The following is an 8111-nucleotide window of genomic DNA, read 5'->3' as shown; positions in this document are numbered from 1 at the left end:
ATTTACTGGTAATTAAAAGCATATATATATATATATATATATATATATATATATATATATATATATATATATATAAATATATGGTGGGGTAGCTCATTTCTCAGCGGGGAGCTTATTTCTCAGTTGATTTTGGTCAATTTAGCTCCCCACCCTCCTGAGGGGTTTCATGCAGGCTGACAGATCTGTCGGAAAGTGGTGGTCTCTTCCTAACGATGCTCAACTTGTACTGCTTGTATGCAGGGCTCAGGGCGGTTTGCCCAACGAGGTAACTTGCATAATAATGGCTCAGCACTCCCCTAACATGCTTGGATGGCAGCCCAGAATCTCTCTGCAGCTGAGGGTCAGTGTGAGATTCCCTGATTCACACTTTTTAAAAAACATTTTCTGTTCCAAACTCTTGCTCCTGTTCTGGAGTTTTACTACCGCAGCTTTCCTTTGCAAAGAGTGGCCGCTTGTTCACCAGTGTGGCTGGAGAGCTGTTCCCCAATGGCACGTCATTTTATTGATTCAGGGTTTGGTGTTTAAAGTTCCGTCTGTGTTGGTGGAGCTGTTTGCACAGGCATCGCAGGGCTGGGCTCACACTGCACGTGTGTGCCAGGCAGGAGGCTGGCATGAGCCGAACCTACGCATCTGAGAGGGTTCATACGGGCACGTAAGTTATTGGGTGAGGAAGGTTTAAATTGCCTCTCGCATTTCTGATTAAATTAGGCTAACGGCCTACTTTTTGCAGGATACCTTGACCATTGGTGGTGACGTGTTTGCTGTTTGCGCACTCCTTGAGTTGTGGTCAGTGGAAATGTCAGGTTACACAAGCTTTTGGCACCAAAAAAACAGCTTAGTGTACTACTTCTATGTAAAAATTGCACCATGTGGATTTTCTTAAATCCTTTTCCTGCAGTCTTAGTGTGTAGTGGTATTGTAACAGGAGTCACAGCAATCAGTTACGGAACTCTGTTTTCTAGTTCTGGCTCTTACTGAGGAATGCAGAACAAAGGTGCTGTGTTTGTTTAAGTATCACCAGCAATTTCAAATGGATTAAAGGACGTAGGAGTGCGTGGGGAGCTGTTTTGTTTATAACTGTTTGTCTGCTTCAGCCCTGAATAGGCATACTTTTGCAGGGCCAAATTAATTAGTAAAATAAACAAGTGAAAATCTGAGGAATAAAAATCACTCAGTTCTGTTTGGTATCTCTAAACAGAATTTTGACAAATGTTTTCAGGAAATAAGTACAAGAAAAGATAGGATACTGTAACTATGAATTTATTTTATTCAATGTTTTTTGCATATTTAGCAGTTAAGATATTTCCTGTATTTCACCTTCCTCAATCATTTCACTATAATTTCTTTAACAGCAATAGACATCTGTTAATACTGACCTTCTAATTTTTAATATGTAAAGAGAATATTTCACTACTGTGTTTACTATCCAAAAAAAAACACACAAGCACCCACCACCAACAGTAATAGTCTTTTTACTTGTATTTTAATATATTCCTTTATGTTTCAGTATAAACATGAGAGTCTGAGAGTCCAGTAGAGAAACAGTAGAGAAATTTCATTTGAGATTAACTTTGCTGATTAATTGTGCTATTTATGGCATGATAGTGCGTTTTGGTCTTCTTGCAGGCAGGTGAAATCCAAAATGCTTAGGTACTGTTCAACTGCTTCAGCACATGATTTAGTCATAAAGGATCACTGTTTCTTCCATGTAATCTCTAGATCAGATGGTGTGATACCTATTTCACGTGTAATATCCTGTCTTAATATAGAAGAATGAAAAGGTAAAAAAATCACCATTTCTTTAGGTAGCTTGTTCCAATTGTGGACCATCTTCAGTATCAAAATAACAACAGAAAGTATCTTTACCTTTTAATCTGGCAGTATCTAACTGTAGCTCCAAGACATTGCTTTATATGATCACCTTCCTAGGTAGATTAAAGATATATTTTGCCCCAAAATGTACTTTCTTATTCCAATTAAGTACCTTCTCAGTATTATTATTATAATTTTGTTTTTTATTATTAGTTTTTTTTGGGGGGGAGCAGGGGATAAGCTAAAGAAAATGATCTCTTACAGCATCTCACTGAAAGGTATTTTGTCTAGGCACAAGTAACTTCAGTTTAATTTTTTTTCTTCACTTTTCACAGATTTTCATGAGTGCAATACTGATCCTTAACATTCATATTGGAAACATTTTCACAGTGCTTTGATAAGGAACCCCAGTTGCCAATATGGTTTCAAGATCTATCAGTTCACCAGCTGTTAAGCTATTTCAAGTGCCCTTGACATATAGTCCTTACTTTTTCAATTCAAATGTTCTGGTTACTAGATCTGATGCCTTATGAAAGTCTTGATCTGTTCTGACTGCATATTTCTCTTTATCAAGCAAATTTGTAATTTCCTCAAAGCAGACTTGTTTAACGTGATTGTGGCAGTGTCTCTTCAACTGTGGGAAAACTGGTAGAAGTGATACAGTAACTATACACGTGCTGTATTTTTATTCTGTCGATTGAATAATGACTAATCTAGAAAAAGGAAATGAGAATTCTTAAAGCCAAAAGAATAAGAAAGGAAATTAAAATTATAAGTGCAATGTTGCCAATATTCATTTACGCTTCCCTCGTTAGTCTGAAAAGGAGGATGTGAAAAATGGGGCCTCTGATAATACCGAAATTCCATTATATCCTGGATGACTGGCATGTGTCATACACTGTAAAGAAAGAGGTGTTCTGCCCATGCAATAAATGAAACTGGAGCCTGCTTGGAGAAAGCAATTCTGAGATACCAACTCATTCAAAGCCAGGGTCAGAAAATCTGGGGACAGGGCTGGAGACAGGAAGGCACCAGACTTCCCTGAGCAGATGTGGGATGCCTCTGCAGTGGTGAAGGAGGAGATGATGACTCACGGGAAGCAATGCAGCTTCCAGGAGGGGCTGCAGCGTGGATGGAGCTGGAGGTGTGCTTTGCAGCTGGCTTAACAGCTCTGGGACTGTCTGAAGCTGTTTCAAATACAGCCTGGAGAGCAATGGATTCGTGCTGCCATAAGCACCAGTGATCAAACTACTTAACCGGGTTTGAAAACTTTCTTTCAAACCCTGTGCCACCACTCCACTGTTTGTCACAGTGTTTTGGAAAGGCAGAGGTGGAAGACAGCTGAAGAAGAAAGCATAGGCATGAAAATTACTTAATTGAGCAATACTTAAAATTTTCTCTGTGTGGTCTCCATTGGTGCTGCCTGTTACATAACAAAGTGTACATTTGTCAGATCGAAGGAATGCAGTTATGATTTAAGCAATTTAAGACAATTCAAGCTCACGGATTTCTAGGTTTGTCACTGGGAAACACTTGGGAAAGCAGGAAGTAGTGTAATGTAGGAAGCTAAGGGGATTCAGAGGATGAGTTATAAAATACATTTAAACAGACATATTCTAAAGTTATTTTAAATTTAAGAAATAACAGATATGTTAATTCATGTCTAAAATCTCAAGAAGACAGGTCGAATTCAGGGCTAGAATGAAGAAATGACATTGAGACATCTAGACATGAGAAATGCACTATTTTGGTGTGAAAAGCAAAGGACATGAGAAGCAAAGGAAAGTATGGAACAATGTTGTATGTGGTTGGGAGTGTGAGGTTATAAGCCAGCCCTTGCTCAGTTGAAATACATGTACATTTTTCCCTTTTCCTACAAATTTTGGTTTTCTGTTATCCCCAGTGGCAAGAACTTATGAGGTGTTGAGGTTGGATATGACAGCATTACTTGCTGTATAGGTGCATTTCTGAAAGCAAGGTGGAAGGTGAGGCATGCAGAAGGGAACTCTTAAAGTAAAAAGGGAAAATGAATGGTAATTCAGTGATAATATTGAATTTTCCAGTGAAATAAATAAAGGATTAGTTTGAAGATTCCACATAGCACAGCTGAGAATTTGATTTGAAATGGTCTCTCTTAAACACGCAGTAATGCCATTGCCTGCTAATACATTTTCTCTAGACAAAACATTCTCAAGTTTGTACTTCAAGATCCAGGAGCCAAGGACTGTGGAGCACTGAGGTTTATACTGCTATAAGTAAGAGGACTGCCAAAATCCTGTCTTTCAATATAAACATATAAGACCCATCTTTTCCTTTCCATAACTGAAGTGCTGCTTGTAATAAGAAATAGGGATTATTACTTAGTGAGGCAAGACTACGGATGATGGCTTCTACATGATATGAAGAATGTTTGGTTTAACAAAGTAAAGGGAAAATAAAAGATTAGTAGTAAATTGACAATGGATGAGATCCAAGTTCCAGAAGACGTGTCAGACTTATTACAGCTCTGCAAGCAATTAAGCCTTTGCCTTTGAGAATGTACCCCTTTATGGTATGGGATTGCTATGTAAAGAGAAAGAGGATAGATACAGAGTGATAACTGGTACAGGGTAGTCTGTGTGGGTGACGAGAGCTCTGGGCAAGAGAGGAGTGTGGAGTAGTTGCTGCAGTGCAGATTTTCCCATCCTTCTGTTGAGGGTGACATCTGAAGGCAAGCAGGGCTTACAGGTGCTGAAGAGGGCTGGTCTGTCCTTTTCTCTCTCCATCTTCATGGTGCCAGACCCTTTTTTCTGGGTGTCTGAGTTTGCCAAAGCAGCAGAAAACCACCAGTGCCACCAGCAAAGAGAACTGTTTCCTGCTGCTTTCATTCTTCACTGAGGCTTTGCTCCAGCTAGATCCTGCTTGTGGCCGAGAGCTGGTGAGAAAGGGTTAGGATCCCTGTTTTCAGCAGTGCCTAACCATGTCAAAGTGTCAATATCAAAAAGCCAATCGTGCTATTTAGATTTATTATATGTTCAGCCTGAGAGACATACGTTTTTCTAGTCACAGCCATGTTCAAATATAAGGAAAGAGCCAGGTGGTTTCAAAAAGACAAGTTAATTCTTCGCTCAGTCTTCTGGCTACTCTCAGTTAGGAAATCCTGGCCTTGAATTATGTTAAGAGCAAGATTTTAATGCTCTTCAGAATTACAGTATTACATTATTTCCATCTCAGTTTTTAGAGAGTGTTACTGTGATTGAGAATAGTGTTCTGCATTTGTGCTGTCCCCTTTTGTTTTCCTGTACCTGCCACCTGCTGGAATATATTTTACTAATTTTTTTTCTTTTTGTATCATTGCTACTTGCTTTAGAAGCAAATCCCTGTCTCGCCAGTGTTGCATGATCTCTGAGAACTTAATGGTAATAGGAAAGAACTAATTTGCATATTCTAATTGAAGCATACTCTACTGTTTTTCTTGCTTAGGTGAAGGAAAGGATTCGAGATGAATGTTTATTCTGTGACTCAAATACAAACCTGCATAAGGTAGGTTATTTCTTCTACCTGTTTCTTCTAGTATTTCTTTTATTGTTATGGGCTATATAGACTTTGCCTAGCCTCCAGTGTGTGACATGGGTAGGGCACAGAGAGCAGAAAACTGTGCCACAGTTGTCTAGGAGCCTGATAGCACTGTGGTTATGAAGGCACTTTGCTCCCCGTTGAATTGTCTGGGATGTCTGCCAGCTTTAAAGGGACTAAAAGTGGGTAAGGAGATGGCCCACTTTCCTTTCACACAGTTGGCAGGAGGTGAAGCATACTGTGTGTTTTCATAAGCACTGGGGAGCGATGGGACACTTTCTAGCCATCCGTTCCCTACGCAGCATGATGTGTTATCTGCTCAGGACCAAGACAGGGACCCGGAGTGCAGTCATCTGTCCCCTGGGTTAACACTGCAGGGAACAAAAAAAAAAAAAAAAAAAGTGTGTGGCCTTTGCTTATTTCAAATAGAACATAACATCACTAGATGGACTGGAAGCTTAAAGCAAGCTGTTATTGCTCTTAACACTAGAAATCATTTAAGGTGTTGCAATAGCTACAGCACAGCAGAGGTATGGTTACCTTAGATGCAAAGAACATGCCCAGGCACCTGTATGCTTTGTAGTCTTTATCAGACACTGTTCAAGGTTGAATGCTTTCACCTAGCAGATTATATCAAGCATAACTGTGTTCCTTTAAGGACACTGTTGTGTGTAAAAGATTTTTTTTTTCTTTTCTTTTTTCTGTGATGGTCTCTAACCCTTAAGGCTCAACTCTGCCTCTCTGATTTAGATTGTTACCTAAGTTTGCAAGGGATTCCACAGAAATCCACTGACCTTGCAGAGAAAGATATGTTCAACAGAGAAAAAGAAAGCTTGATCCGGGCTCTTATTAAATACAACTCGTATATAACGTAGGCTGGTCTATCATTGCATATAGCTAGCTGCCTCTAACATCATTAGGATTTCCAGGCACAGACCAACTAGGTTATGAGTTCCAGATACAGAGTGAAGTCCAAGGAAATTACATGACCCAAGTTGCAGACATAAGACAAGTTCTGTGTAAAATATTTATTGCTCCAAATTATCGTTGTAAGGGTAATAAAATGAAGCCGTATTTGTAAGTTTCACAGTGATATATTTTTATGAGTTTAGAGCTGCTGTTTGTATAAATTCAATAGAAAAGCTGTTTGGACTTGTTTCAAATTTCTTTAGCTACAGGGGAAGAACATTTATTCCCTATTTCACTTGTTAGAAAGAATGAAAAGCAAATCTTTTATCTGCTTACTAGAAACTACAGCTTTAATGAAACTCATTACCTTTCTCAGTATGGCTGTTTGAGTTGTACAGAGATGGAATCAAGTTTCCTAGACATTGAGGGACAGGGCTGACACCAGCTCTTTGCAGTCCTTTTTAGAAGGCACAAACTAAAAATGGTTAGACAGATTCAGCTGAAATATCTACCCAAATCATATAGTCATGTCAGAATACTTCAGCTGAGAATAGCTTTTGCTGGAGATTGAAGGAAACCAATTTGTTTGTGAAATCCTGCCTAGAGCTTCCTAAGTTTCTGGGCTTGATTCTTTTGCTGCTTACTTAACATCCTGGGGGCTGGTTGAATTTGTGGGGTCCTTAGATCATCCTGGCTCCCTGTTTGCAAAAGTGTCCACTAGCAGCCCTCAGACTTGTTAAATGCTGAACAGAAAACAAAACAAAACAAAACAAAACAAACAAACAAACAAGCAAGCAAAAAACACAAAAAAACACACCATCACCAAAATTTTGCAATATCGAAATCATCAGAAAAATCATGATCGCCGTCTGCTTAGCCATAGTGTAATGTGTCTTTCATAGGGCCACCCTGCCTGAAAGGCAGCTGGACTGGACTGAATGAAAGAAGTTTTACTATATCCTTAGGACTGGTATCACTGCAAAGTTCCTTTATAGAGCTGGGGAGGAACCCCAAACAACTACCTTTTCATACTCACTGTTAGAGTTAACATTTGGTTGTTCTGGTCTCATCCAGGTCTTGATCTGATTCCATATTTAAAGGTGGTTTGGGTTGTAAAAGGTGGTAGTACCTTTAAGGTGTGCACTGGCTGTAGGAGGAGTCAGTGTTCCTGGGATCCTTACTGGAGATGTCCCAAAGCTTTTGGAGAAGCCATATATAGCTGGTAATTTTTTTTCAGTGACAGAAAAGAAAGTTGATTGCAACTTTATCCTTAAGGAGAAAAGGTGAAAAAGGTAAAGTCTGTTTTTATTATTATTATTATTATTATTATTATTATTATTATTATTATTATTATTACTATTATTATTAATTTATTTTTAAATTATAGATTTGATCTAGTGTTGTATTGATTAAAAACATAAGATATCAAAAATGTCATTTAATACAACAGTAACCCAGAGCTGTTCTTGAAGACTGTCTTCCTGCCCTACAGTTTTTGTCCATGCTTCTCTAGCAGTGATATGTTTCATTATGATGACCAGTACAGAAAAAAAGGGGAAAGAAATACATTTTTTTTTTTTTTTGGATGAAGCTGTTTTTTGTGTGTGTCCTCCACCACTATCCAAGGAAAAATGGATTGTTTTGTCTCTCCATCTTTTCCTCCTCCTTCTCTCCCTTAATGAGAGATGTGTTTGATACATCGCATTTACTACTAGATTGACTTCTCAAATAGCTCTGTATATATGAATAATAACAGGTTTGCTCTGGGGCAGTGTTTCATAAAAACTGTCAGTTTTAAAATTCAAACCCCTTTTTAGGCTGATGTGTCTGTGTGT

This window comes from Aythya fuligula, chromosome 4 (genome assembly GCF_009819795.1).
Source record: "Aythya fuligula isolate bAytFul2 chromosome 4, bAytFul2.pri, whole genome shotgun sequence".
Taxonomy (NCBI): domain Eukaryota; kingdom Metazoa; phylum Chordata; class Aves; order Anseriformes; family Anatidae; genus Aythya; species Aythya fuligula.
The sequence above is the reverse complement of the archived record's forward strand: the minus strand, read 5'-3'. Positions refer to the sequence as shown.